Raw genomic sequence first — 23,994 nt, forward strand, 5'->3', positions numbered from 1 at the left:
ACGAGTGGCAGGCGAGAATACTACCACTGAACCACCAATGCTCCACAGATGCCTAATTTTACACTTACTCATGTACTTTAGTGTATAAAACAAAGCAGGAGTGTCAGGATGCCTTGCCTTGCCATCACCTCCAAGCCTACGTAACCAAGCCCGACTAGCACAGTCGCTAGAGCATAAGACTATTAATCTTAGGGTCATGTATTTGAGCTCCATGTTGGGCAGTTGTTTTTTTCTCTTCCTTTACCATTGTATGTGGAACAGTGTATACTTGCATCACCACAGCGCAAATGGCTGTCCTCACTTTTACAAAATGCACTGCCCTATCAGCAAAAACTCAGGAATGTATTGACCGGGAATTGAACCCGGCCTCCCACGTGGCCGGCTAGATTTCTACCACTGAACCACCAATGATCCACAGATGCTTAATTTTAGACTTACTCATGTACTTTAGTGTACAAAACAAAGCAGGAGAGTCAGGATGCCTTGCCTTGCCATCACCACAACTCCTCGGTTACCAAGCATTGCTAACTCAGTCGGTAAAGCATGAGACTCTTAATCTCAGGGTCGTGGGTTCGAGCCCCACATTGTGCGGATGTTTTTATTCTTTTCCTGTACCATTGTATGTGGAACACTGTCAACTTGCACCACCACAGCGCAAATGGCTGTCCTCACTTTCACAAAATGCACTGCCATATCAGAAAAAACTCAGGACTGCATTGGCCGGGAATCGAACCCGGGCCTCCCGTGTGGCAGGCGAGAATTCTACCACTGAACCACCAATGCTCCACAGGTACGTAATTTTACACTTACTCGTGTACTTTAGTGTATGAAACAAAGCAGGAGTGTCAGGATGCCTTGCCTTGCCTTGCCATCACCTCCATGCATTCGCAACCAAGCCTGGCTAGCTCAGTCGGTAGAGCATGAGACTCTTAATCTCAGGGTCGTGGGTTCGAGCCCCACGTTGGGCGGATGTTTTTTCTTTTCCTGTACCATTGTATGTGGTACACTGTATACTTGCACCACCACAGCGCAAATGGCTGTCCTCACTTTCACAAAATACACTGCCATATTAGCAAAAACTCAGGACTGCATTGGCCGGGAATCGATTCCGGGCCTCACGCGTGGCAGGCGAGAATTCTACCACTGAACCACCAATGCTCCACAGGTACTTAATTTTACACTTACTCGTGTACTTTAGTGTATGAAACAAAGCAGGAGTGTCAGGATGCCTTGCCTTGCCATCACCTCCATATATTCTCAACCAAGCCTGGCTAGCTCAGTCGGTAGAGCATGAGACTCTTAATCTCAGGGTCGTGGGTTCGAGCCCTACGTTGGGTGGATGTTTTTTCTTTTCCTGTACCATTGTATGTGGAACACTGTCAACTTGCACCACCACAGCGCAAATGGCTGTCCTCACTTTCACAAAATACACTGCCATATCAGCAAAAACTCAGGACTGCATTGGCCGGGAATCGATTCCGGGCCTCACACGTGGCAGGCGAGAATTCTACCACTGAACCACCAATGCTCCACAGATGCTTAATTTTAGACTTACTCATGTACTTTAGTGTATGAAATAAAGCAGGAGTGTCAGGATGCCTTGCCTTGCCATCACCTCCATACATTCTCAACCAAGCCTGGCTAGCTCAGTCGGTAGAGCATGAGACTCTTAATCTCAGGGTCGTGGGTTCGAGCCCCACATTGGGCGGATGTTTTTTTTCTTTTCCTGTACCATTGTATGTGGAACACTGTCAACTTGCACCACCACAGCGCAAATGGCTGTCCTCACTTTCACAAAATGCACTGCCATATCAGCAAAAATTCAGGACTGCATTGGCCGGAAATCGAACCCGGGCCTCCCGCGTGGCAGGCGAGAATTCTACCACTGAACCACCAATGCTCCACAGATACTTAACTTTACACTTACTCGTGTACTTTAGTGTATGAAATAAAGCAGGAGTGTCAGGATGCCTTGCCTTGCCATCACCTCCATACATTCTCAACCAAGCCTGGCTAGCTCAGTCGGTAGAGCATGAGACTCTTAATCTCAGGGTCGTGGGTTCGAGCCCCACGTTGGGCGGATGTTTTTTCTTTTCCTGTACCATTGTATGTGGAACACTGTCAACTTGCACCACCACAGCGCAAATGGCTGTCCTCACTTTCACAAAATACACTGCCATATCAGCAAAAACTCAGGACTGCATTGGCCGGGAATCGATTCCGGGCCTCATGAGTGGCAGGCGAGAAATCTACCACTGAACCACCAATGCTCCACAGATGCCTAATTTTACACTTACTCATGTACTTTAGTGTATAAAACAAAGCAGGAGTGTCAGGATGCCTTGCCTTGCCATCACCTCCAAGCCTACGTAACCAAGCCCGACTAGCACAGTCGCTAGAGCATAAGACTATTAATCTTAGGGTCATGTATTTGAGCTCCATGTTGGGCAGTTGTTTTTTTCTCTTCCTTTACCATTGTATGTGGAACAGTGTATACTTGCATCACCACAGCGCAAATAGCTGTCCTCACTTTCACAAAATGCACTGCCCTATCAGCAAAAACTCAGGAATGTATTGACCGGGAATTGAACCCGGCCTCCCACGTGGCCGGCTAGATTTCTACCACTGAACCACCAATGATCCACAGATGCTTAATTTTAGACTTACTCATGTACTTTAGTGTACAAAACAAAGCAGGAGAGTCAGGATGCCTTGCCTTGCCATCACCACAACTCCTCGGTTACCAAGCATTGCTAACTCAGTCGGTAAAGCATGAGACTCTTAATCTCAGGGTCGTGGGTTCGAGCCCCACATTGGGCGGATTTTTTTTTTCTTTTCCTGTACCATTGTATGTGGAACACTGTCAACTTGCCCCACCACAGCGCAAATGGCTGTCCTCACTTTCACAAAATGCACTGCCATATCAGCAAAAATTCAGGACTGCATTGGCCGGAAATACAACCCGGGCCTCCCGCGTGGCAGGCGAGAATTCTAACACTGAACCACCAATGCTCCACAAATACTTAATTTTACACTTACTCGTGTACTTTAGTGTATGAAACAAAGCAGGAGTGTCAGGATGCCTTGCCTTGCCATCACCTCCATATATTCTCAACCAAGCCTGGCTAGCTCAGTCGGTAGAGCATGAGACTCTTAATCTCAGGGTCGTGGGTTCGAGCCCTACGTTGGGTGGATGTTTTTTCTTTTCCTGTACCATTGTATGTGGAACACTGTCAACTTGCACCACCACAGCGCAAATGGCTGTCCTCACTTTCACAAAATACACTGCCATATCAGCAAAAACTCAGGACTGCATTGGCCGGGAATCGATTCCGGGCCTCACACGTGGCAGGCGAGAATTCTACCACTGAACCACCAATGCTCCACAGATGCCTAATTTTACACTTACTCATGTACTTTAGTGTATAAAACAAAGCAGGAGTGTCAGGATGCCTTGCCTTGCCATCACCTCCAAGCCTACGTAACCAAGCCTGACTAGCACAGTCGCTAGAGCATAAGACTCTTAATCTCAGGGTCGTGGGTTCGAGCCCAACATTGGGCGGATGTTTTTTCTTTTCCTGTACCATTGTATGTGGAACACTGTATACTTGCACCACCACAGCGCAAATGGCTGTCCTCACTTTCACAAAATGCACTGCCCTATCAGCAAAAACTCAGGAATGTATTGACCGGGAATTGAACCCGGCCTCCCACGTGGCCGGCTAGATTTCTACCACTGAACCACCAATGATCCACAGATGCTTAATTTTAGACTTACTCATGTACTTTAGTGTACAAAACAAAGCAGGAGAGTCAGGATGCCTTGCCTTGCCATCACCACAACTCCTCGGTTACCAAGCATTGCTAAATCAGTCGGTAAAGCATGAGACTCTTAATCTCAGGGTCGTGGGTTCGAGCCCCACATTGGTCGGATGTTTTTTTTCTTTTCCTGTACCATTGTATGTGGAACACTGTCAACTTGCACCACCACAGCACAAATGGCTGTCCTCACTTTCACAAAATGCACTGCCATATCAGCAAAAATTCAGGACTGCATTGGCCGGAAATCGAACTCTGGCCTCCCGCGTGGCAGGCGAGAATTCTACCACTGAACCACCAATGCTCCACAGATACTTAACTTTACACTTACTCGTGTACTTTAGTGTATGAAATAAAGCAGGAGTGTCAGGATGCCTTGCCTTGCCATCACCTCCATACATTCTCAACCAAGCCTGGCTAGCTCAGTCGGTAGAGCATGAGACTCTTAATCTCAGGGTCGTGGGTTCGAGCCCCACATTGGGCGGATGTTTTTTTTCTTTTCCTGTACCATTGTATGTGGAACACTGTCAACTTGCCCCACCACAGCGCAAATGGCTGTCCTCACTTTCACAAAATGCACTGCCATATCAGCAAAAACTAAGGACTGCATTGGCCGGGAATCGAACCCGGGCCTCCCGCGTGGCAGGCGAGAATTCTACCACTGAACCACCAATGCTCCACAGGTACTTAATTTTACACTTACTCGTGTACTTTAGTGTATGAAACAAAGCAGGAGTGTCAGGATGCCTTGCCTTGCCATCACCTCCATACATTCTCAACCAAGCCTGGCTAGCTCAGTCGGTAGAGCATGAGACTCTTAATCTCAGGGTCGTGGGTTCGAGCCCCACGTTGGGCGGATGTTTTTTCTTTTCCTGTACCATTGTATGTGGAACACTGTCAACTTGCACCACCACAGCGCAAATGGCTGTCCTCACTTTCACAAAATACACTGCCATATCAGCAAAAACTCAGGACTGCATTGGCCGGGAATCGATTCCGGGCCTCACGAGTGGCAGGCGAGAATTCTACCACTGAACCACCAATGCTCCACAGATGCCTAATTTTACACTTACTCATGTACTTTAGTGTATAAAACAAAGCAGGAGTGTCAGGATGCCTTGCCTTGCCATCACCTCCAAGCCTACGTAACCAAGCCCGACTAGCACAGTCGCTAGAGCATAAGACTATTAATCTTAGGGTCATGTATTTGAGCTCCATGTTGGGCAGTTGTTTTTTTCTCTTCCTTTACCATTGTATGTGGAACAGTGTATACTTGCATCACCACAGCGCAAATGGCTGTCCTCACTTTCACAAAATGCTCTGCCCTATCAGCAAAAACTCAGGAATGTATTGACCGGGAATTGAACCCGGCCTCCCACGTGGCCGGCTAGATTTCTACCACTGAACCACCAATGATCCACAGATGCTTAATTTTAGACTTACTCATGTACTTTAGTGTACAAAACAAAGCAGGAGAGTCAGGATGCCTTGCCTTGCCATCACCACAACTCCTCGGTTACCAAGCATTGCTAACTCAGTCGGTAAAGCATGAGACTCTTAATCTCAGGGTCGTGGGTTCGAGCCCCACATTGGGCGGATGTTTTTTTTCTTTTCTGTACCATTGTATTTGGAACACTGTCAACTTGCACCACCACAGCGCAAATGGCTGTCCTCACTTTCACAAAATGCACTGCCATATCAGCAAAAACTCAGGACTGCATTGGCCGGGAATCGAACCCGGGCCTCCCGCGTGGCAGGCGAGAATTCTACCACTGAACCACCAATGCTCCACAGGTACTTAATTTTACACTTACTCGTGTACTTTAGTGTATGAAACAAAGCAGGAGTGTCAGGATGCCTTGCCTTGCCATCACCTCCATACATTCTCAACCAAGCCTGGCTAGCTCAGTCGGTAGAGCATGAAACTCTTAATCTCAGGGTCGTGGGTTCGAGCCCCACGTTGGGCGGATGTTTTTTCCTTTCCTGTACCATTGTATGTGGAACACTGTATACTTGCACCACCACAGCGCAAATGGTTGTCCTCACTTTCACAAAATGCACTGCCCTATCAGCAAAAACTCAGGAATGTATTGACCTGGAATTGAACCCGGCCTCCCACGTGGCCGGCTAGATTTCTACAACTGAACCACCAATGATCCACAGATGCTTAATTTTAGACTTACTCATGTACTTTAGTGTACAAAACAAAGCAGGAGAGTCAGGATGCCTTTCCTTGCCATCACCACAACTCCTCGGTTACCAAGCATTGCTAACTCAGTCGGTAAAGCATGAGACTCTTAATCTCAGGGTCGTGGGTTCGAGCCCCACATTGGGTGGATGTTTTTTTTCTTTTCCTGTACCATTGTATGTGGAACACTGTCAACTTGCCCCACCACAGCGCAAATGGCTGTCCTCACTTTCACAAAATGCACTGCCATATCAGCAAAAATTCAGGACTGCATTGGCCGGAAATCAAACCCGGGCCTCCCGCGTGGCAGGCGAGAATTCTACCACTGAACCACCAATGCTCCACAAATACTTAATTTTACACTTACTCGTGTACTTTAGTGTATGAAACAAAGCAGGAGTGTCAGGATGCCTTGCCTTGCCATCACCTCCATACATTCTCAACCAAGCCTGGCTAGCTCAGTCGGTAGAGCATGAGACTCTTAATCTCAGGGTCGTGGGTTCGAGCCCCACGTTTGGCGGATGTTTTTTCTTTTCCTGTACCATTGTATGTGGAACACTGTCAACTTGCACCACCACAGCGCAAATGGCTGTCCTCACTTTCACAAAATACACTGCCATATCAGCTAAAACTCAGGACTGCATTGGCCGGGAATCGATTCCGGGCCTCACGAGTGGCAGGCGAGAATTCTACCACTGAACCACCAATGCTCCACAGATGCCTAATTTTACACTTACTCATGTACTTTAGTGTATAAAACAAAGCAGGAGTGTCAGGATGCCTTGCCTTGCCATCACCTCCAAGCCTACGTAACCAAGCCCGACTAGCACAGTCGCTAGAGCATAAGACTATTAACCTTAGGGTCATGTATTTGAGCTCCATGTTGGGCAGTTGTTTTTTCTCTTCCTTTACCATTGTATGTGGAACAGTGTATACTTGCATCACCACAGCGCAAATGGCTGTCCTCACTTTCACAAAATGCACTGCCCTATCAGCAAAAACTCAGGAATGTATTGACCGGGAATTGAACCCGGCCTCCCACGTGGCCGGCTAGATTTCTACCACTGAACCACCAATGATCCACAGATGCTTAATTTTAGACTTACTCATGTACTTTAGTGTACAAAACAAAGCAGGAGAGTCAGGATGCCTTGCCTTGCCATCACCACAACTCCTCGGTTACCAAGCATTGCTAACTCAGTCGGTAAAGCATGAGACTCTTAATCTCAGGGTCGTGGGTTCGAGCCCCACATTGGGCGGATGCTTTTTTTAATTTTCCTGCACCATTGTATGTGGAACACTGTCAACTTGCCCCACCACAGCGCAAATGGCTGTCCTCACTTTCACAAAATGCACTGCCATATCAGCAAAGACTCAGCACTGCTTTGGCCGGGAATCGAACCCGGGCCTCCCGCATGGCAGGCGAGAATTCTACCACTGAACCACCAATGCTCCACGGATACTTAATTTTACACTTACTCGTGTACTTTAGTGTATGAAATAAAGCAGGAGTGTCAGGATGCCTTGCCTTGCCATCACCTCCATACATTCTCAACCAAGCCTGGCTATCTCAGTCGGTAGAGCATGAGACTCTTAATCTCAGGGTCGTGGGTTCGAGCCACACGTTGGGCGGATGTTTTTTCTTTTCCTGTACCATTGTATGTGGAACACTGTATACTTGCACCACCACAGCGCAAATGGCTGTCCTCACTTTCACAAAATGCACTGCCCTATCAGCAAAAACTCAGGAATGTATTGACCGGGAATTGAACCCGGCCTCCCACGTGGCCGGCTAGATTTCTACCACTGAACCACCAATGATCCACAGATGCTTAATTTTAGACTTACTCATGTACTTTAGTGTACAAAACAAAGCAGGAGAGTCAGGATGCCTTGCCTTGCCATCACCACAACTCCTCGGTTACCAAGCATTGCTAACTCAGTCGGTAAAGCATGAGACTCTTAATCTCAGGGTCGTGGGTTCGAGCCCCACATTGGGCGGATGCTTTTTTTTCTTTTCCTGTACCATTGTATGTGGAACACTGTCAACTTGCCCCACCACAGCGCAAATGGCTGTCCTCACTTTCACAAAATGCACTGCCATATCAGCAAAGACTCAGCACTGCATTGGCCAGGAATCAAACCCGGGCCTCCCGCGTGGCAGGCAAGAATTCTACCACTGAACCACCAATGCTCCACGGATACTTAATTTTACACTTACTCGTGTACTTTAGTGTATGAAATAAAGCAGGAGTGTCAGGATGCCTTGCCTTGCCATCACCTCCATACATTCTCAACCAAGCCTGGCTAGCTCAGTCGGTAGAGCATGAGACTCTTAATCTCAGGGTCGTGGGTTCGAGCCACACGTTGGGCGGATGTTTTTTCTTTTCCTGTACCATTGTATGTGGAACACTGTATACTTGCACCACCACAGCGCAAATGGCTGTCCTCACTTTCACAAAATGCACTGCCCTATCAGCAAAAACTCAGGAATGTATTGACCGGGAATTGAACCCGGCCTCCCACGTGGCCGGCTAGATTTCTACAACTGAACCACCAATGATCCACAGTTGCTTAATTTTAGACTTACTCATGTACTTTAGTGTACAAAACAAAGCAGGAGAGTCAGGATGCCTTTCCTTGCCATCACCACAACTCCTCGGTTACCAAGCATTGCTAACTCAGTCGGTAAAGCATGAGACTCTTAATCTCAGGGTCGTGGGTTCGAGCCCCACATTGGGTGGATGTTTTTTTTCTTTTCCTGTACCATTGTATGTGGAACACTGTCAACTTGCCCCACCACAGCGCAAATGGCTGTCCTCACTTTCACAAAATGCACTGCCATATCAGCAAAAATTCAGGACTGCATTGGCCGGAAATCGAACCCAGGCCCCCCGCGTGGCAGGCGAGAATTCTACCACTGAACCACCAATGCTCCACAGATGCCTAATTTTACACTTACTCATGTACTTTAGTGTATAAAACAAAGCAGGGGTGTCAGGATGCCTTGCCTTGCCATCACCTCCAAGCCTACGTAACCAAGCCCGACTAGCACAGTCGCTAGAGCATAAGACTATTAATCTTAGGGTCATGTATTTGAGCTCCATGTTGGGCAGTTGTTTTTTTCTCTTCCTTTACCATTGTATGTGGAACAGTGTATACTTGCATCACCACAGCGCAAATGGCTGTCCTCACTTTCACAAAATGCACTGCCCTATCAGCAAAAACTCAGGAATGTATTGACCGGGAATTGAACCCGGCCTCCCACGTGGCCGGCTAGATTTCTACCACTGAACCACCAATGATCCACAGATGCTTAATTTTAGACTTACTCATGTACTTTAGTGTACAAAACAAAGCAGGAGAGTCAGGATGCCTTGCCTTGCCATCACCACAACTCCTCGGTTACCAAGCATTGCTAACTCAGTCGGTAAAGCATGAGACTCTTAATCTCAGGGTCGTGGGTTCGAGCCCCACATTGGGGGGATGTTTTTTTTCTTTTCCTGTACCATTGTATTTGGAACACTGTCAACTTGCACCACCACAGCGCAAATGGCTGTCCTCACTTTCACAAAATGCACTGCCATATCAGCAAAAACTCAGGACTGCATTGGCCGGGAATCGAACCCGGGCCTCCCACGTGGCAGGCGAGAATTCTACCACTGAGCCACCAATGCTCCACAGGTACTTAATTTTACACTTACTCGTGTACTTTAGTGTATGAAATAAAGCAGGAGTGTCAGGATGCCTTGCCATCACCTCAAGCCTACGTAACCAAGCCCGACTAGCACAGTCGCTAGAGCATAAGACTATTAATCTTAGGGTCATGTATTTGAGCTCCATGTTGGGCAGTTGTTTTTTTCTCTTCCTTTACCATTGTATGTGGAACAGTGTACACTTGCATCACCACAGCGCAAATGGCTGTCCTCACTTTCACAAAATGCACTGCCCTATCAGCAAAAACTCAGGAATGTATTGACCGGGAATTGAACCCGGCCTCCCACGTGGCCGGCTAGATTTCTACCACTGAACCACCAATGATCCACAGATGCTTAATTTTAGACTTACTCATGTACTTTAGTGTACAAAACAAAGCAGGAGAGTCAGGATGCCTTGCCTTGCCATCACCACAACTCCTCGGTTACCAAGCATTGCTAACTCAGTCGGTAAAGCATGAGACTCTTAATCTCAGGGTCGTGGGTTCGAGCCCCACATTGGGTGGATGTTTTTTTTCTTTTCCTGTACCATTGTATGTGGAACACTGTCAACTTGCCCCACCACAGCGCAAATGGCTGTCCTCACTTTCACAAAATGCACTGCCGTATCAGCACTGCATTGGCCGGAAATCGAACCCGGGCCTCCCGCGTGGCAGGCGAGAATTCTACCACTGAACCACCAATGCTCCACAAATACTTAATTTTACACTTACTCGTGTACTTTAGTGTATGAAACAAACCAGGAGTGTCAGGATGCCTTGCCTTGCCATCACCTCCATACATTCTCAACCAAGCCTGGCTAGCTCAGTCGGTAGAGCATGAGACTCTTAATCTCAGGGTCATGGGTTTGAGCCCCACGTTGGGCGGATGTTTTTTCTTTTCCTGTACCATTGTATGTGGAACACTGTCAACTTGCCCCACCACAGCGCAAATGGCTGTCCTCACTTTCACAAAATGCACTGCCATATCAGCAAAAACTCAGGACTGCATTGGCCGGGAATCGAACCCGGGCCTCCCGCGTGGCAGGCGAGAATTCTACCACTGAACCACCAATGCTCCACAGGTACTTAATTTTACACTTACTCGTGTACTTTAGTGTATGAAACAAAGCAGGAGTGTCAGGATGCCTTGCCTTGCCATCACCTCCATACATTCTCAACCAAGCCTGGCTAGCTCAGTCGGTAGAGCATGAGACTCTTAATCTCAGGGTCGTGGGTTCGAGCCCCACGTTGGGCGGATGTTTTTTCTTTTCCTGTACCATTGTATGTGGAACACTGTCAACTTGCACCACCACAGCGCAAATGGCTGTCCTCACTTTCACAAAATACACTGCCATATCAGCAAAAACTCAGGACTGCATTGGCCGGGAATCGATTCCGGGCCTCACGAGTGGCAGGCGAGAATTCTACCACTGAACCACCAATGCTCCACAGATGCCTAATTTTACACTTACTCATGTACTTTAGTGTATAAAACAAAGCAGGAGTGTCAGGATGCCTTGCCTTGCCATCACCTCCAAGCCTACGTAACCAAGCCCGACTAGCACAGTCGCTAGAGCATAAGACTATTAATCTTAGGGTCATGTATTTGAGCTCCATGTTGGGCAGTTGTTTTTTTCTCTTCCTTTACCATTGTATGTGGAACAGTGTATACTTGCATCACCACAGCGCAAATGGCTGTCCTCACTTTCACAAAATGCACTGCCCTATCAGCAAAAACTCAGGAATGTATTGACCGGGAATTGAACCCGGCATCCCACGTGGCCGGCTAGATTTCTACCACTGAACCACCAATGATCCACAGATGCTTAATTTTAGACTTACTCATGTACTTTAGTGTACAAAACAAAGCAGGAGAGTCAGGATGCCTTGCCTTGCCATCACCACAACTCCTCGGTTACCAAGCATTGCTAACTCAGTCGGTAAAGCATGAGACTCTTAATCTCAGGGTCGTGGGTTCGAGCCCCACATTGGGCGGATGTTTTTTTTTCTTTTCTGTACCATTGTATTTGGAACACTGTCAACTTGCACCACCACAGCGCAAATGGCTGTCCTCACTTTCACAAAATGCACTGCCATATCAGCAAAAACTCAGGACTGCATTGGCCGGGAATCGAACCCGGGCCTCCCGCGTGGCAGGCGAGAATTCTACCACTGAACCACCAATGCTCCACAGGTACTTAATTTTACACTTACTCGTGTACTTTAGTGTATGAAACAAAGCAGGAGTGTCAGGATGCCTTGCCTTGCCATCACCTCCATACATTCTCAACCAAGCCTGGCTAGCTCAGTCGGTAGAGCATGAGACTCTTAATCTCAGGGTCGTGGGTTCGAGCCCCACGTTGGGCGGATGCTTTTTCCTTTCCTGTACCATTGTATGTGGAACACTGTATACTTGCACCACCACAGCGCAAATGGTTGTCCTCACTTTCACAAAATGCACTGCCCTATCAGCAAAAACTCAGGAATGTATTGACCTGGAATTGAACCCGGCCTCCCACGTGGCCGGCTAGATTTCTACAACTGAACCACCAATGATCCACAGATGCTTAATTTTAGACTTACTCATGTACTTTAGTGTACAAAACAAAGCAGGAGAGTCAGGATGCCTTGCCTTGCCATCACCACAACTCCTCGGTTACCAAGCATTGCTAACTCAGTCGGTAAAGCATGAGACTCTTAATCTCAGGGTCGTGGGTTCGAGCCCCACATTGGGTGGATGTTTTTTTTCTTTTCCTGTACCATTGTATGTGGAACACTGTCAACTTGCCCCACCACAGCGCAAATGGCTGTCCTCACTTTCACAAAATGCACTGCCGTATCAGCACTGCATTGGCCGGAAATCGAACCCGGGCCTCCCGCGTGGCAGGCGAGAATTCTACCACTGAACCACCAATGCTCCACAAATACTTAATTTTACACTTACTCGTGTACTTTAGTGTATGAAACAAACCAGGAGTGTCAGGATGCCTTGCCTTGCCATCACCTCCATACATTCTCAACCAAGCCTGGCTAGCTCAGTCGGTAGAGCATGAGACTCTTAATCTCAGGGTCATGGGTTTGAGCCCCACGTTGGGCGGATGTTTTTTCTTTTCCTGTACCATTGTATGTGGAACACTGTCAACTTGCCCCACCACAGCGCAAATGGCTGTCCTCACTTTCACAAAATGCACTGCCATATCAGCAAAAACTCAGGACTGCATTGGCCGGGAATCGAACCCGAGCCTCCCGCGTGGCAGGCGAGAATTCTACCACTGAACCACCAATGCTCCACAGGTACTTAATTTTACACTTACTCGTGTACTTTAGTGTATGAAACAAAGCAGGAGTGTCAGGATGCCTTGCCTTGCCATCACCTCCATACATTCTCAACCAAGCCTGGCTAGCTCAGTCGGTAGAGCATGAGACTCTTAATCTCAGGGTCGTGGGTTCGAGCCCCACGTTGGGCGGATGTTTTTTCTTTTCCTGTACCATTGTATGTGGAACACTGTCAACTTGCACCACCACAGCGCAAATGGCTGTCCTCACTTTCACAAAATACACTGCCATATCAGCAAAAACTCAGGACTGCATTGGCCGGGAATCGATTCCGGGCCTCACGAGTGGCAGGCGAGAATTCTACCACTGAACCACCAATGCTCCACAGATGCCTAATTTTACACTTACTCATGTACTTTAGTGTATAAAACAAAGCAGGAGTGTCAGGATGCCTTGCCTTGCCATCACCTCCAAGCCTACGTAACCAAGCCCGACTAGCACAGTCGCTAGAGCATAAGACTATTAATCTTAGGGTCATGTATTTGAGCTCCATGTTGGGCAGTTGTTTTTTTCTCTTCCTTTACCATTGTATGTGGAACAGTGTATACTTGCATCACCACAGCGCAAATGGCTGTCCTCACTTTCACAAAATGCACTGCCCTATCAGCAAAAACTCAGGAATGTATTGACCGGGAATTGAACCCGGCATCCCACGTGGCCGGCTAGATTTCTACCACTGAACCACCAATGATCCACAGATGCTTAATTTTAGACTTACTCATGTACTTTAGTGTACAAAACAAAGCAGGAGAGTCAGGATGCCTTGCCTTGCCATCACCACAACTCCTCGGTTACCAAGCATTGCTAACTCAGTCGGTAAAGCATGAGACTCTTAATCTCAGGGTCGTGGGTTCGAGCCCCACATTGGGCGGATGTTTTTTTTTCTTTTCTGTACCATTGTATTTGGAACACTGTCAACTTGCACCACCACAGCGCAAATGGCTGTCCTCACTTTCACAAAATGCACTGCCATATCAGCAAAAACTCAGGACTGCATTGGCCGGGAATCGAACCCGGGCCTCCCGCGTGGCAGGCGAGAATTCTACCACTGAACCACCAATGCTCCACAGGTACTTAATTTTACACTTACTCGTGTACTTTAGTGTATGAAACAAAGCAGGAGTGTCAGGATGCCTTGCCTTGCCATCACCTCCATACATTCTCAACCAAGCCTGGCTAGCTCAGTCGGTAGAGCATGAGACTCTTAATCTCAGGGTCGTGGGTTCGAGCCCCACGTTGGGCGGATGCTTTTTCCTTTCCTGTACCATTGTATGTGGAACACTGTATACTTGCACCACCACAGCGCAAATGGTTGTCCTCACTTTCACAAAATGCACTGCCCTATCAGCAAAAACTCAGGAATGTATTGACCTGGAATTGAACCCGGCCTCCCACGTGGCCGGCTAGATTTCTACAACTGAACCACCAATGATCCACAGATGCTTAATTTTAGACTTACTCATGTACTTTAGTGTACAAAACAAAGCAGGAGAGTCAGGATGCCTTTCCTTGCCATCACCACAACTCCTCGGTTACCAAGCATTGCTAACTCAGTCGGTAAAGCATGAGACTCTTAATCTCAGGGTCGTGGGTTCGAGCCCCACATTGGGTGGATGTTTTTTTTCTTTTCCTGTACCATTGTATGTGGAACACTGTCAACTTGCCCCACCACAGCGCAAATGGCTGTCCTCACTTTCACAAAATGCACTGCCATATCAGCAAAAATTCAGGACTGCATTGGCCGGAAATCGAACCCGGGCCTCCCGCGTGGCAGGCGAGAATTCTACCACTGAACCACCAATGCTCCACAAATACTTAATTTTACACTTACTCGTGTACTTTAGTGTATGAAACAAAGCAGGAGTGTCAGGATGCCTTGCCTTGCCATCACCTCCATACATTCTCAACCAAGCCTGGCTAGCTCAGTCGGTAGAGCATGAGACTCTTAATCTCAGGGTCGTGGGTTCGAGCCCCACGTTGGGCGGATGTTTTTTCTTTTCCTGTACCATTGTATGTGGAACACTGTCAACTTGCACCACCACAGCGCAAATGGCTGTCCTCACTTTCACAAAATACACTGCCATATCAGCAAAAACTCAGGACTGCATTGGCCGGGAATCGATTCCGGGCCTCACGAGTGGCAGGCGATAATTCTACCACTGAACCACCAATGCTCCACAGATGCCTAATTTTACACTTACTCATGTACTTTAGTGTATAAAACAAAGCAGGAGTGTCAGGATGCCTTGCCTTGCCATCACCTCCAAGCCTACGTAACCAAGCCCGACTAGCACAGTCGCTAGAGCATAAGACTATTAATCTTAGGGTCATGTATTTGAGCTCCATGTTGGGCAGTTGTTTTTTTCTCTTCCTTTACCATTGTATGTGGAACAGTGTATACTTGCATCACCACAGCGCAAATGGCTGTCCTCACTTTCACAAAATGCACTGCCCTATCAGCAAAAACTCAGGAATGTATTGACCGGGAATTGAACCCGGCCTCCCACGTGGCCGGCTAGATTTCTACCACTGAACCACCAATGATCCACAGATGCTTAATTTTAGACTTACTCATGTACTTTAGTGTACAAAACAAAGCAGGAGAGTCAGGATGCCTTGCCTTGCCATCACCACAACTCCTCGGTTACCAAGCATTGCTAACTCAGTCGGTAAAGCATGAGACTCTTAATCTCAGGGTCGTGGGTTCGAGCCCCACATTGGGCGGATGCTTTTTTTAATTTTCCTGTACCATTGTATGTGGAACACTGTCAACTTGCCCCACCACAGCGCAAATGGCTGTCCTCACTTTCACAAAATGCACTGCCATATCAGCAAAGACTCAGCACTGCATTGGCCGGGAATCGAACCCGGGCCTCCCGCGTGGCAGGCGAGAATTCTACCACTGAACCACCAATGCTCCACGGATACTTAATTTTACACTTACTCGTGTACTTTAGTGTATGAAATAAAGCAGGAGTGTCAGGATGCCTTGCCTTGCCATCACCTCCATACATTCTCAACCAAGCCTGGCTATCTCAGTCGGTAGAGCATGAGACTCTTAATCTCAGGGTCGTGGGTTCGAGCCACACGTTGGGCGGATGTTTTTTCTTTTCCTGTACCATTGTATGTGGAACACTGTATACTTGCACCACCACAGCGCAAATGGCTGTCCTCACTTTCACAAAATGCACTGCCCTATCAGCAAAAACTCAGGAATGTATTGACCGGGAATTGAACCCGGCCTCCCACGTGGCCGGCTAGATTTCTACCACTGAACCACCAATGATCCACAGATGCTTAATTTTAGACTTACTCATGTACTTTAGTGTACAAAACAAAGCAGGAGAGTCAGGATGCCTTGCCTTGCCATCACCACAACTCCTCGGTTACCAAGCATTGCTAACTCAGTCGGTAAAGCATGAGACTCTTAATCTCAGGGTCGTGGGTTCGAGCCCCACATTGGGCGGATGCTTTTTTTTCTTTTCCTGTACCATTGTATGTGGAACACTGTCAACTTGCCCCACCACAGCGCAAATGGCTGTCCTCACTTTCACAAAATGCACTGCCATATCAGCAAAGACTCAGCACTGCATTGGCCAGGAATCAAACCCGGGCCTCCCGCGTGGCAGGCAAGAATTCTACCACTGAACCACCAATGCTCCACGGATACTTAATTTTACACTTACTCGTGTACTTTAGTGTATGAAATAAAGCAGGAGTGTCAGGATGCCTTGCCTTGCCATCACCTCCATACATTCTCAACCAAGCCTGGCTAGCTCAGTCGGTAGAGCATGAGACTCTTAATCTCAGGGTCGTGGGTTCGAGCCACACGTTGGGCGGATGTTTTTTCTTTTCCTGTACCATTGTATGTGGAACACTGTATACTTGCACCACCACAGCGCAAATGGCTGTCCTCACTTTCACAAAATGCACTGCCCTATCAGCAAAAACTCAGGAATGTATTGACCTGGAATTGAACCCGGCCTCCCACGTGGCCGGCTAGATTTCTACAACTGAACCACCAATGATCCACAGATGCTTAATTTTAGACTTACTCATGTACTTTAGTGTACAAAACAAAGCAGGAGAGTCAGGATGCCTTTCCTTGCCATCACCACAACTCCTCGGTTACCAAGCATTGCTAACTCAGTCGGTAAAGCATGAGACTCTTAATCTCAGGGTCGTGGGTTCGAGCCCCACATTGGGTGGATGTTTTTTTTCTTTTCCTGTACCATTGTATGTGGAACACTGTCAACTTGCCCCACCACAGCGCAAATGGCTGTCCTCACTTTCACAAAATGCACTGCCATATCAGCAAAAATTCAGGACTGCATTGGCCGGAAATCGAACCCGGGCCTCCCGCGTGGCAGGCGAGAATTCTACCACTGAACCACCAATGCTCCACAAATACTTAATTTTACACTTACTCGTGTACTTTAGTGTATGAAACAAAGCAGGAGTGTCAGGATGCCTTGCCTTGCCATCACCTCCATACATTCTCAACCAAGCCTGGCTAGCTCAGTCGGTAGAGCATGAGACTCTTAATCTCAGGGTCGTGGGTTCGAGCCCCACGTTGGGCGGATGTTTTTTCTTTTCCTGTACCATTGTATGTGGAACACTGTCAACTTGCACCACCACAGCGCAAATGGCTGTCCTCACTTTCACAAAATACACTGCCATATCAGCAAAAACTCAGGACTGCATTGGCCGGGAATCGATTCCGGGCCTCACGAGTGGCAGGCGATAATTCTACCACTGAACCACCAATGCTCCACAGATGCCTAATTTTACACTTACTCATGTACTTTAGTGTATAAAACAAAGCAGGAGTGTCAGGATGCCTTGCCTTGCCATCACCTCCAAGCCTACGTAACCAAGCCCGACTAGCACAGTCGCTAGAGCATAAGACTATTAATCTTAGGGTCATGTATTTGAGCTCCATGTTGGGCAGTTGTTTTTTTCTCTTCCTTTACCATTGTATGTGGAACAGTGTATACTTGCATCACCACAGCGCAAATGGCTGTCCTCACTTTCACAAAATGCACTGCCCTATCAGCAAAAACTCAGGAATGTATTGACCGGGAATTGAACCCGGCCTCCCACGTGGCCGGCTAGATTTCTACCACTGAACCACCAATGATCCACAGATGCTTAATTTTAGACTTACTCATGTACTTTAGTGTACAAAACAAAGCAGGAGAGTCAGGATGCCTTGCCTTGCCATCACCACAACTCCTCGGTTACCAAGCATTGCTAACTCAGTCGGTAAAGCATGAGACTCTTAATCTCAGGGTCGTGGGTTCGAGCCCCTCATTGGGCGGATGCTTTTTTTAATTTTCCTGTACCATTGTATGTGGAACACTGTCAACTTGCCCCACCACAGCGCAAATGGCTGTCCTCACTTTCACAAAATGCACTGCCATATCAGCAAAGACTCAGCACTGCATTGGCCGGGAATCGAACCCGGGCCTCCCGCGTGGCAGGCGAGAATTCTACCACTGAACCACCAATGCTCCACGGATACTTAATTTTACACTTACTCGTGTACTTTAGTGTATGAAATAAAGCAGGAGTGTCAGGATGCCTTGCCTTGCCATCACCTCCATACATTCTCAACCAAGCCTGGCTATCTCAGTCGGTAGAGCATGAGACTCTTAATCTCAGGGTCGTGGGTTCGAGCCACACGTTGGGCGGATGTTTTTTCTTTTCCTGTACCATTGTATGTGGAACACTGTATACTTGCACCACCACAGCGCAAATGGCTGTCCTCACTTTCACAAAATGCACTGCCCTATCAGCAAAAACTCAGGAATGTATTGACCGGGAATTGAACCCGGCCTCCCACGTGGCCGGCTAGATTTCTACCACTGAACCACCAATGATCCACAGATGCTTAATTTTAGACTTACTCATGTACTTTAGTGTACAAAACAAAGCAGGAGAGTCAGGATGCCTTGCCTTGCCATCACCACAACTCCTCGGTTACCAAGCATTGCTAACTCAGTCGGTAAAGCATGAGACTCTTAATCTCAGGGTCGTGGGTTCGAGCCCCACATTGGGCGGATGCTTTTTTTTCTTTTCCTGTACCATTGTATGTGGAACACTGTCAACTTGCCCCACCACAGCGCAAATGGCTGTCCTCACTTTCACAAAATGCACTGCCATATCAGCAAAGACTCAGCACTGCATTGGCCAGGAATCAAACCCGGGCCTCCCGCGTGGCAGGCAAGAATTCTACCACTGAACCACCAATGCTCCACGGATACTTAATTTTACACTTACTCGTGTACTTTAGTGTATGAAATAAAGCAGGAGTGTCAGGATGCCTTGCCTTGCCATCACCTCCATACATTCTCAACCAAGCCTGGCTAGCTCAGTCGGTAGAGCATGAGACTCTTAATCTCAGGGTCGTGGGTTCGAGCCACACGTTGGGCGGATGTTTTTTCTTTTCCTGTACCATTGTATGTGGAACACTGTATACTTGTACCACCACAGCGCAAATGGCTGTCCTCACTTTCACAAAATGCACTGCCCTATCAGCAAAAACTCAGGAATGTATTGACCGGGAATTGAACCCGGCCTCCCACGTGGCCGGCTAGATTTCTACAACTGAACCACCAATGATCCACAGTTGCTTAATTTTAGACTTACTCATGTACTTTAGTGTACAAAACAAAGCAGGAGAGTCAGGATGCCTTTCCTTGCCATCACCACAACTCCTCGGTTACCAAGCATTGCTAACTCAGTCGGTAAAGCATGAGACTCTTAATCTCAGGGTCGTGGGTTCGAGCCCCACATTGGGTGGATGTTTTTTTTCTTTTCCTGTACCATTGTATGTGGAACACTGTCAACTTGCCCCACCACAGCGCAAATGGCTGTCCTCACTTTCACAAAATGCACTGCCATATCAGCAAAAATTCAGGACTGCATTGGCCGGAAATCGAACCCGGGCCCCCCGCGTGGCAGGCGAGAATTCTACCACTGAACCACCAATGCTCCACAAATACTTAATTTTACACTTACTCGTGTACTTTAGTGTATGAAACAAAGCAGGAGTGTCAGGATGCCTTGCCTTGCCATCACCTCCATACATTCTCAACCAAGCCTGGCTAGCTCAGTCGGTAGAGAATGAGACTCTTAATCTCAGGGTCGTGGGTTCGAGCCCCACGTTGGGCGGATGTTTTTTCTTTTCCTGTACCATTGTATGTGGAACACTGTCAAGTTGCACCACCACAGCGCAAATGGCTGTCCTCACTTTCACAAAATACACTGCCATATCAGCAAAAACTCAGGACTGCATTGGCCGGGAATCGATTCCGGGCCTCACGAGTGGCAGGCGAGAATTCTACCACTGAACCACCAATGCTCCACAGATGCCTAATTTTACACTTACTCATGTACTTTAGTGTATAAAACAAAGCAGGGGTGTCAGGATGCCTTGCCTTGCCATCACCTCCAAGCCTACGTAACCAAGCCCGACTAGCACAGTCGCTAGAGCATAAGACTATTAATCTTAGGGTCATGTATTTGAGCTCCATGTTGGGCAGTTGTTTTTTTCTCTTCCTTTACCATTGTATGTGGAACAGTGTATACTTGCATCACCACAGCGCAAATGGCTGTCCTCACTTTCACAAAATGCACTGCCCTATCAGCAAAAACTCAGGAATGTATTGACCGGGAATTGAACCCGGCCTCCCACGTGGCCGGCTAGATTTCTACCACTGAACCACCAATGATCCACAGATGCTTAATTTTAGACTTACTCATGTACTTTAGTGTACAAAACAAAGCAGGAGAGTCAGGATGCCTTGCCTTGCCATCACCACAACTCCTTGGTTACCAAGCATTGCTAACTCAGTCGGTAAAGCATGAGACTCTTAATCTCAGGGTCGTGGGTTCGAGCCCCACATTGGGGGGATGTTTTTTTTCTTTTCCTGTACCATTGTATTTGGAACACTGTCAACTTGCACCACCACAGCGCAAATGGCTGTCCTCACTTTCACAAAATGCACTGCCATATCAGCAAAAATTCAGGACTGCATTGGCCGGGAATCGAACCCGGGCCTCCCACGTGGCAGGCGAGAATTCTACCACTGAGCCACCAATGCTCCACAGGTACTTAATTTTACACTTACTCGTGTACTTTAGTGTATGAAATAAAGCAGGAGTGTCAGGATGCCTTGCCATCACCTCAAGCCTACGTAACCAAGCCCGACTAGCACAGTCGCTAGAGCATAAGACTATTAATCTTAGGGTCATGTATTTGAGCTCCATGTTGGGCAGTTGTTTTTTTCTCTTCCTTTACCATTGTATGTGGAACAGTGTACACTTGCATCACCACAGCGCAAATGGCTGTCCTCACTTTCACAAAATGCACTGCCCTATCAGCAAAAACTCAGGAATGTATTGACCGGGAATTGAACCCGGCCTCCCACGTGGCCGGCTAGATTTCTACCACTGAACCACCAATGATCCACAGATGCTTAATTTTAGACTTACTCATGTACTTTAGTGTACAAAACAAAGCAGGAGAGTCAGGATGCCTTGCCTTGCCATCACCACAACTCCTCGGTTACCAAGCATTGCTAACTCAGTCGGTAAAGCATGAGACTCTTAATCTCAGGGTCGTGGGTTCGAGCCCCACATTGGGTGGATGTTTTTTTTCTTTTCCTGTACCATTGTATGTGGAACACTGTCAACTTGCCCCACCACAGCGCAAATGGCTGTCCTCACTTTCACAAAATGCACTGCCGTATCAGCACTGCATTGGCCGGAAATCGAACCCGGGCCTCCCGCGTGGCAGGCGAGAATTCTACCACTGAACCACCAATGCTCCACAAATACTTAATTTTACACTTACTCGTGTACTTTAGTGTATGAAACAAACCAAGAGTGTCAGGATGCCTTGCCTTGCCATCACCTCCATACATTCTCAACCAAGCCTGGCTAGCTCAGTCGGTAGAGCATGAGACTCTTAATCTCAGGGTCATGGGTTTGAGCCCCACGTTGGGCGGATGTTTTTTCTTTTCCTGTACCATTGTATGTGGAACACTGTCAACTTGCACCACCACAGCGCAAATGGCTGTCCTCACTTTCACAAAATGCACTGCCATATCAGCAAAAACTCAGGACTGCATTGGCCGGGAATCGAACCCGGGCCTCCCGCGTGGCAGGCGAGAATTCTACCACTGAACCACCAATGCTCCACAGGTACTTAATTTTACACTTACTCGTGTACTTTAGTGTATGAAACAAAGCAGGAGTGTCAGGATGCCTTGCCTTGCCATCACCTCCATACATTCTCAACCAAGCCTGGCTAGCTCAGTCGGTAGAGCATGAGACTCTTAATCTCAGGGTCGTGGGTTCGAGCCCCACGTTGGGCGGATGTTTTTTCTTTTCCTGTACCATTGTATGTGGAACACTGTCAACTTGCACCACCACAGCGCAAATGGCTGTCCTCACTTTCACAAAATACACTGCCATATCAGCAAAAACTCAGGACTGCATTGGCCGGGAATCGATTCCGGGCCTCACGAGTGGCAGGCGAGAATTCTACCACTGAACCACCAATGCTCCACAGATGCCTAATTTTACACTTACTCATGTACTTTAGTGTATAAAACAAAGCAGGAGTGTCAGGATGCCTTGCCTTGCCATCACCTCCAAGCCTACGTAACCAAGCCCGACTAGCACAGTCGCTAGAGCATAAGACTATTAATCTTAGGGTCATGTATTTGAGCTCCATGTTGGGCAGTTGTTTTTTTCTCTTCCTTTACCATTGTATGTGGAACAGTGTATACTTGCATCACCACAGCGCAAATGGCTGTCCTCACTTTCACAAAATGCACTGCCCTATCAGCAAAAACTCAGGAATGTATTGACCGGGAATTGAACCCGGCATCCCACGTGGCCGGCTAGATTTCTACCACTGAACCACCAATGATCCACAGATGCTTAATTTTAGACTTACTCATGTACTTTAGTGTACAAAACAAAGCAGGAGAGTCAGGATGCCTTGCCTTGCCATCACCACAACTCCTCGGTTACCAAGCATTGCTAACTCAGTCGGTAAAGCATGAGACTCTTAATCTCAGGGTCGTGGGTTCGAGCCCCACATTGGGCGGATGTTTTTTTTTCTTTTCTGTACCATTGTATTTGGAACACTGTCAACTTGCACCACCACAGCGCAAATGGCTGTCCTCACTTTCACAAAATGCACTGCCATATCAGCAAAAACTCAGGACTGCATTGGCCGGGAATCGAACCCGGGCCTCCCGCGTGGCAGGCGAGAATTCTACCACTGAACCACCAATGCTCCACAGGTACTTAATTTTACACTTACTCGTGTACTTTAGTGTATGAAACAAAGCAGGAGTGTCAGGATGCCTTGCCTTGCCATCACCTCCATACATTCTCAACCAAGCCTGGCTAGCTCAGTCGGTAGAGCATGAGACTCTTAATCTCAGGGTCGTGGGTTCGAGCCCCACGTTGGGCGGATGCTTTTTCCTTTCCTGTACCATTGTATGTGGAACACTGTGTACTTGCACCACCACAGCGCAAATGGTTGTCCTCACTTTCACAAAATGCACTGCCCTATCAGCAAAAACTCAGGAATGTATTGACCTGGAATTGAACCCGGCCTCCCACGTGGCCGGCTAGATTTCTACAACTGAACCACCAATGATCCACAGATGCTTAATTTTAGACTTACTCATGTACTTTAGTGTACAAAACAAAGCAGGAGAGTCAGGATGCCTTTCCTTGCCATCACCACAACTCCTCGGTTACCAAGCATTGCTAACTCAGTCGGTAAAGCATGAGACTCTTAATCTCAGGGTCGTGGGTTCGAGCCCCACATTGGGTGGATGTTTTTTTTCTTTTCCTGTACCATTGTATGTGGAACACTGTCAACTTGCCCCACCACAGCGCAAATGGCTGTCCTCACTTTCACAAA

General features: G+C 47.6%; 50 non-coding genes across 50 annotated transcripts; 24 read left to right on the plus strand and 26 right to left on the minus strand.

Moving 5' to 3' along the window:
- Positions 1 to 712: 712 nt before the first annotated feature.
- On the minus strand, positions 713 to 783 carry TRNAG-GCC (transfer RNA glycine (anticodon GCC)). The gene has a single exon. It is a non-coding gene; the product is annotated as a tRNA-Gly (tRNA).
- Positions 784 to 895: 112 nt separating this feature from the next.
- TRNAK-CUU (transfer RNA lysine (anticodon CUU)) lies at positions 896 to 968 on the plus strand. Its single transcript has one exon. It is a non-coding gene; the product is annotated as a tRNA-Lys (tRNA).
- A 297-nt stretch (positions 969 to 1,265) lies between these two features.
- TRNAK-CUU (transfer RNA lysine (anticodon CUU)) lies at positions 1,266 to 1,338 on the plus strand. Its single transcript has one exon. It is a non-coding gene; the product is annotated as a tRNA-Lys (tRNA).
- Positions 1,339 to 1,635: 297 nt separating this feature from the next.
- Positions 1,636 to 1,708, plus strand: TRNAK-CUU (transfer RNA lysine (anticodon CUU)). Its single transcript has one exon. It is a non-coding gene; the product is annotated as a tRNA-Lys (tRNA).
- A 121-nt stretch (positions 1,709 to 1,829) lies between these two features.
- TRNAG-GCC (transfer RNA glycine (anticodon GCC)) lies at positions 1,830 to 1,900 on the minus strand. Its single transcript has one exon. It is a non-coding gene; the product is annotated as a tRNA-Gly (tRNA).
- Positions 1,901 to 2,007: 107 nt separating this feature from the next.
- Positions 2,008 to 2,080, plus strand: TRNAK-CUU (transfer RNA lysine (anticodon CUU)). Its single transcript has one exon. It is a non-coding gene; the product is annotated as a tRNA-Lys (tRNA).
- Positions 2,081 to 3,119: 1,039 nt separating this feature from the next.
- Positions 3,120 to 3,192, plus strand: TRNAK-CUU (transfer RNA lysine (anticodon CUU)). Its single transcript has one exon. It is a non-coding gene; the product is annotated as a tRNA-Lys (tRNA).
- A 1,038-nt stretch (positions 3,193 to 4,230) lies between these two features.
- On the plus strand, positions 4,231 to 4,303 carry TRNAK-CUU (transfer RNA lysine (anticodon CUU)). The gene has a single exon. It is a non-coding gene; the product is annotated as a tRNA-Lys (tRNA).
- Positions 4,304 to 4,424: 121 nt separating this feature from the next.
- On the minus strand, positions 4,425 to 4,495 carry TRNAG-GCC (transfer RNA glycine (anticodon GCC)). Its single transcript has one exon. It is a non-coding gene; the product is annotated as a tRNA-Gly (tRNA).
- Positions 4,496 to 4,602: 107 nt separating this feature from the next.
- Positions 4,603 to 4,675, plus strand: TRNAK-CUU (transfer RNA lysine (anticodon CUU)). Its single transcript has one exon. It is a non-coding gene; the product is annotated as a tRNA-Lys (tRNA).
- An 860-nt stretch (positions 4,676 to 5,535) lies between these two features.
- TRNAG-GCC (transfer RNA glycine (anticodon GCC)) lies at positions 5,536 to 5,606 on the minus strand. The gene has a single exon. It is a non-coding gene; the product is annotated as a tRNA-Gly (tRNA).
- A 107-nt stretch (positions 5,607 to 5,713) lies between these two features.
- Positions 5,714 to 5,786, plus strand: TRNAK-CUU (transfer RNA lysine (anticodon CUU)). The gene has a single exon. It is a non-coding gene; the product is annotated as a tRNA-Lys (tRNA).
- Positions 5,787 to 6,276: 490 nt separating this feature from the next.
- TRNAG-GCC (transfer RNA glycine (anticodon GCC)) lies at positions 6,277 to 6,347 on the minus strand. The gene has a single exon. It is a non-coding gene; the product is annotated as a tRNA-Gly (tRNA).
- A 107-nt stretch (positions 6,348 to 6,454) lies between these two features.
- Positions 6,455 to 6,527, plus strand: TRNAK-CUU (transfer RNA lysine (anticodon CUU)). Its single transcript has one exon. It is a non-coding gene; the product is annotated as a tRNA-Lys (tRNA).
- An 861-nt stretch (positions 6,528 to 7,388) lies between these two features.
- Positions 7,389 to 7,459, minus strand: TRNAG-GCC (transfer RNA glycine (anticodon GCC)). Its single transcript has one exon. It is a non-coding gene; the product is annotated as a tRNA-Gly (tRNA).
- A 671-nt stretch (positions 7,460 to 8,130) lies between these two features.
- TRNAG-GCC (transfer RNA glycine (anticodon GCC)) lies at positions 8,131 to 8,201 on the minus strand. The gene has a single exon. It is a non-coding gene; the product is annotated as a tRNA-Gly (tRNA).
- Positions 8,202 to 8,308: 107 nt separating this feature from the next.
- TRNAK-CUU (transfer RNA lysine (anticodon CUU)) lies at positions 8,309 to 8,381 on the plus strand. Its single transcript has one exon. It is a non-coding gene; the product is annotated as a tRNA-Lys (tRNA).
- Positions 8,382 to 8,871: 490 nt separating this feature from the next.
- TRNAG-GCC (transfer RNA glycine (anticodon GCC)) lies at positions 8,872 to 8,942 on the minus strand. The gene has a single exon. It is a non-coding gene; the product is annotated as a tRNA-Gly (tRNA).
- Positions 8,943 to 9,613: 671 nt separating this feature from the next.
- Positions 9,614 to 9,684, minus strand: TRNAG-GCC (transfer RNA glycine (anticodon GCC)). Its single transcript has one exon. It is a non-coding gene; the product is annotated as a tRNA-Gly (tRNA).
- Positions 9,685 to 10,338: 654 nt separating this feature from the next.
- TRNAG-GCC (transfer RNA glycine (anticodon GCC)) lies at positions 10,339 to 10,409 on the minus strand. The gene has a single exon. It is a non-coding gene; the product is annotated as a tRNA-Gly (tRNA).
- Positions 10,410 to 10,516: 107 nt separating this feature from the next.
- TRNAK-CUU (transfer RNA lysine (anticodon CUU)) lies at positions 10,517 to 10,589 on the plus strand. The gene has a single exon. It is a non-coding gene; the product is annotated as a tRNA-Lys (tRNA).
- Positions 10,590 to 10,708: 119 nt separating this feature from the next.
- On the minus strand, positions 10,709 to 10,779 carry TRNAG-GCC (transfer RNA glycine (anticodon GCC)). Its single transcript has one exon. It is a non-coding gene; the product is annotated as a tRNA-Gly (tRNA).
- A 107-nt stretch (positions 10,780 to 10,886) lies between these two features.
- TRNAK-CUU (transfer RNA lysine (anticodon CUU)) lies at positions 10,887 to 10,959 on the plus strand. The gene has a single exon. It is a non-coding gene; the product is annotated as a tRNA-Lys (tRNA).
- Positions 10,960 to 11,820: 861 nt separating this feature from the next.
- Positions 11,821 to 11,891, minus strand: TRNAG-GCC (transfer RNA glycine (anticodon GCC)). Its single transcript has one exon. It is a non-coding gene; the product is annotated as a tRNA-Gly (tRNA).
- Positions 11,892 to 11,998: 107 nt separating this feature from the next.
- On the plus strand, positions 11,999 to 12,071 carry TRNAK-CUU (transfer RNA lysine (anticodon CUU)). Its single transcript has one exon. It is a non-coding gene; the product is annotated as a tRNA-Lys (tRNA).
- A 479-nt stretch (positions 12,072 to 12,550) lies between these two features.
- TRNAG-GCC (transfer RNA glycine (anticodon GCC)) lies at positions 12,551 to 12,621 on the minus strand. Its single transcript has one exon. It is a non-coding gene; the product is annotated as a tRNA-Gly (tRNA).
- Positions 12,622 to 12,728: 107 nt separating this feature from the next.
- Positions 12,729 to 12,801, plus strand: TRNAK-CUU (transfer RNA lysine (anticodon CUU)). Its single transcript has one exon. It is a non-coding gene; the product is annotated as a tRNA-Lys (tRNA).
- A 119-nt stretch (positions 12,802 to 12,920) lies between these two features.
- Positions 12,921 to 12,991, minus strand: TRNAG-GCC (transfer RNA glycine (anticodon GCC)). Its single transcript has one exon. It is a non-coding gene; the product is annotated as a tRNA-Gly (tRNA).
- Positions 12,992 to 13,098: 107 nt separating this feature from the next.
- Positions 13,099 to 13,171, plus strand: TRNAK-CUU (transfer RNA lysine (anticodon CUU)). Its single transcript has one exon. It is a non-coding gene; the product is annotated as a tRNA-Lys (tRNA).
- An 861-nt stretch (positions 13,172 to 14,032) lies between these two features.
- Positions 14,033 to 14,103, minus strand: TRNAG-GCC (transfer RNA glycine (anticodon GCC)). The gene has a single exon. It is a non-coding gene; the product is annotated as a tRNA-Gly (tRNA).
- A 107-nt stretch (positions 14,104 to 14,210) lies between these two features.
- TRNAK-CUU (transfer RNA lysine (anticodon CUU)) lies at positions 14,211 to 14,283 on the plus strand. Its single transcript has one exon. It is a non-coding gene; the product is annotated as a tRNA-Lys (tRNA).
- Positions 14,284 to 14,773: 490 nt separating this feature from the next.
- On the minus strand, positions 14,774 to 14,844 carry TRNAG-GCC (transfer RNA glycine (anticodon GCC)). Its single transcript has one exon. It is a non-coding gene; the product is annotated as a tRNA-Gly (tRNA).
- A 107-nt stretch (positions 14,845 to 14,951) lies between these two features.
- TRNAK-CUU (transfer RNA lysine (anticodon CUU)) lies at positions 14,952 to 15,024 on the plus strand. Its single transcript has one exon. It is a non-coding gene; the product is annotated as a tRNA-Lys (tRNA).
- An 862-nt stretch (positions 15,025 to 15,886) lies between these two features.
- On the minus strand, positions 15,887 to 15,957 carry TRNAG-GCC (transfer RNA glycine (anticodon GCC)). The gene has a single exon. It is a non-coding gene; the product is annotated as a tRNA-Gly (tRNA).
- Positions 15,958 to 16,628: 671 nt separating this feature from the next.
- Positions 16,629 to 16,699, minus strand: TRNAG-GCC (transfer RNA glycine (anticodon GCC)). Its single transcript has one exon. It is a non-coding gene; the product is annotated as a tRNA-Gly (tRNA).
- Positions 16,700 to 16,806: 107 nt separating this feature from the next.
- Positions 16,807 to 16,879, plus strand: TRNAK-CUU (transfer RNA lysine (anticodon CUU)). The gene has a single exon. It is a non-coding gene; the product is annotated as a tRNA-Lys (tRNA).
- Positions 16,880 to 17,369: 490 nt separating this feature from the next.
- Positions 17,370 to 17,440, minus strand: TRNAG-GCC (transfer RNA glycine (anticodon GCC)). Its single transcript has one exon. It is a non-coding gene; the product is annotated as a tRNA-Gly (tRNA).
- A 107-nt stretch (positions 17,441 to 17,547) lies between these two features.
- TRNAK-CUU (transfer RNA lysine (anticodon CUU)) lies at positions 17,548 to 17,620 on the plus strand. Its single transcript has one exon. It is a non-coding gene; the product is annotated as a tRNA-Lys (tRNA).
- Positions 17,621 to 18,482: 862 nt separating this feature from the next.
- On the minus strand, positions 18,483 to 18,553 carry TRNAG-GCC (transfer RNA glycine (anticodon GCC)). The gene has a single exon. It is a non-coding gene; the product is annotated as a tRNA-Gly (tRNA).
- Positions 18,554 to 19,224: 671 nt separating this feature from the next.
- Positions 19,225 to 19,295, minus strand: TRNAG-GCC (transfer RNA glycine (anticodon GCC)). The gene has a single exon. It is a non-coding gene; the product is annotated as a tRNA-Gly (tRNA).
- A 107-nt stretch (positions 19,296 to 19,402) lies between these two features.
- Positions 19,403 to 19,475, plus strand: TRNAK-CUU (transfer RNA lysine (anticodon CUU)). The gene has a single exon. It is a non-coding gene; the product is annotated as a tRNA-Lys (tRNA).
- A 490-nt stretch (positions 19,476 to 19,965) lies between these two features.
- TRNAG-GCC (transfer RNA glycine (anticodon GCC)) lies at positions 19,966 to 20,036 on the minus strand. Its single transcript has one exon. It is a non-coding gene; the product is annotated as a tRNA-Gly (tRNA).
- Positions 20,037 to 20,143: 107 nt separating this feature from the next.
- Positions 20,144 to 20,216, plus strand: TRNAK-CUU (transfer RNA lysine (anticodon CUU)). Its single transcript has one exon. It is a non-coding gene; the product is annotated as a tRNA-Lys (tRNA).
- Positions 20,217 to 21,077: 861 nt separating this feature from the next.
- TRNAG-GCC (transfer RNA glycine (anticodon GCC)) lies at positions 21,078 to 21,148 on the minus strand. Its single transcript has one exon. It is a non-coding gene; the product is annotated as a tRNA-Gly (tRNA).
- Positions 21,149 to 21,802: 654 nt separating this feature from the next.
- TRNAG-GCC (transfer RNA glycine (anticodon GCC)) lies at positions 21,803 to 21,873 on the minus strand. The gene has a single exon. It is a non-coding gene; the product is annotated as a tRNA-Gly (tRNA).
- Positions 21,874 to 21,980: 107 nt separating this feature from the next.
- TRNAK-CUU (transfer RNA lysine (anticodon CUU)) lies at positions 21,981 to 22,053 on the plus strand. Its single transcript has one exon. It is a non-coding gene; the product is annotated as a tRNA-Lys (tRNA).
- A 119-nt stretch (positions 22,054 to 22,172) lies between these two features.
- TRNAG-GCC (transfer RNA glycine (anticodon GCC)) lies at positions 22,173 to 22,243 on the minus strand. Its single transcript has one exon. It is a non-coding gene; the product is annotated as a tRNA-Gly (tRNA).
- A 107-nt stretch (positions 22,244 to 22,350) lies between these two features.
- TRNAK-CUU (transfer RNA lysine (anticodon CUU)) lies at positions 22,351 to 22,423 on the plus strand. The gene has a single exon. It is a non-coding gene; the product is annotated as a tRNA-Lys (tRNA).
- Positions 22,424 to 23,284: 861 nt separating this feature from the next.
- On the minus strand, positions 23,285 to 23,355 carry TRNAG-GCC (transfer RNA glycine (anticodon GCC)). Its single transcript has one exon. It is a non-coding gene; the product is annotated as a tRNA-Gly (tRNA).
- A 107-nt stretch (positions 23,356 to 23,462) lies between these two features.
- Positions 23,463 to 23,535, plus strand: TRNAK-CUU (transfer RNA lysine (anticodon CUU)). Its single transcript has one exon. It is a non-coding gene; the product is annotated as a tRNA-Lys (tRNA).
- The last annotated feature ends 459 nt before the right edge of the window (positions 23,536 to 23,994 follow it).

The sequence above is a fragment of the Pseudophryne corroboree genome, chromosome 3 (genome assembly GCF_028390025.1).
Source record: "Pseudophryne corroboree isolate aPseCor3 chromosome 3, aPseCor3.hap2, whole genome shotgun sequence".
Classification (NCBI taxonomy): domain Eukaryota; kingdom Metazoa; phylum Chordata; class Amphibia; order Anura; family Myobatrachidae; genus Pseudophryne; species Pseudophryne corroboree.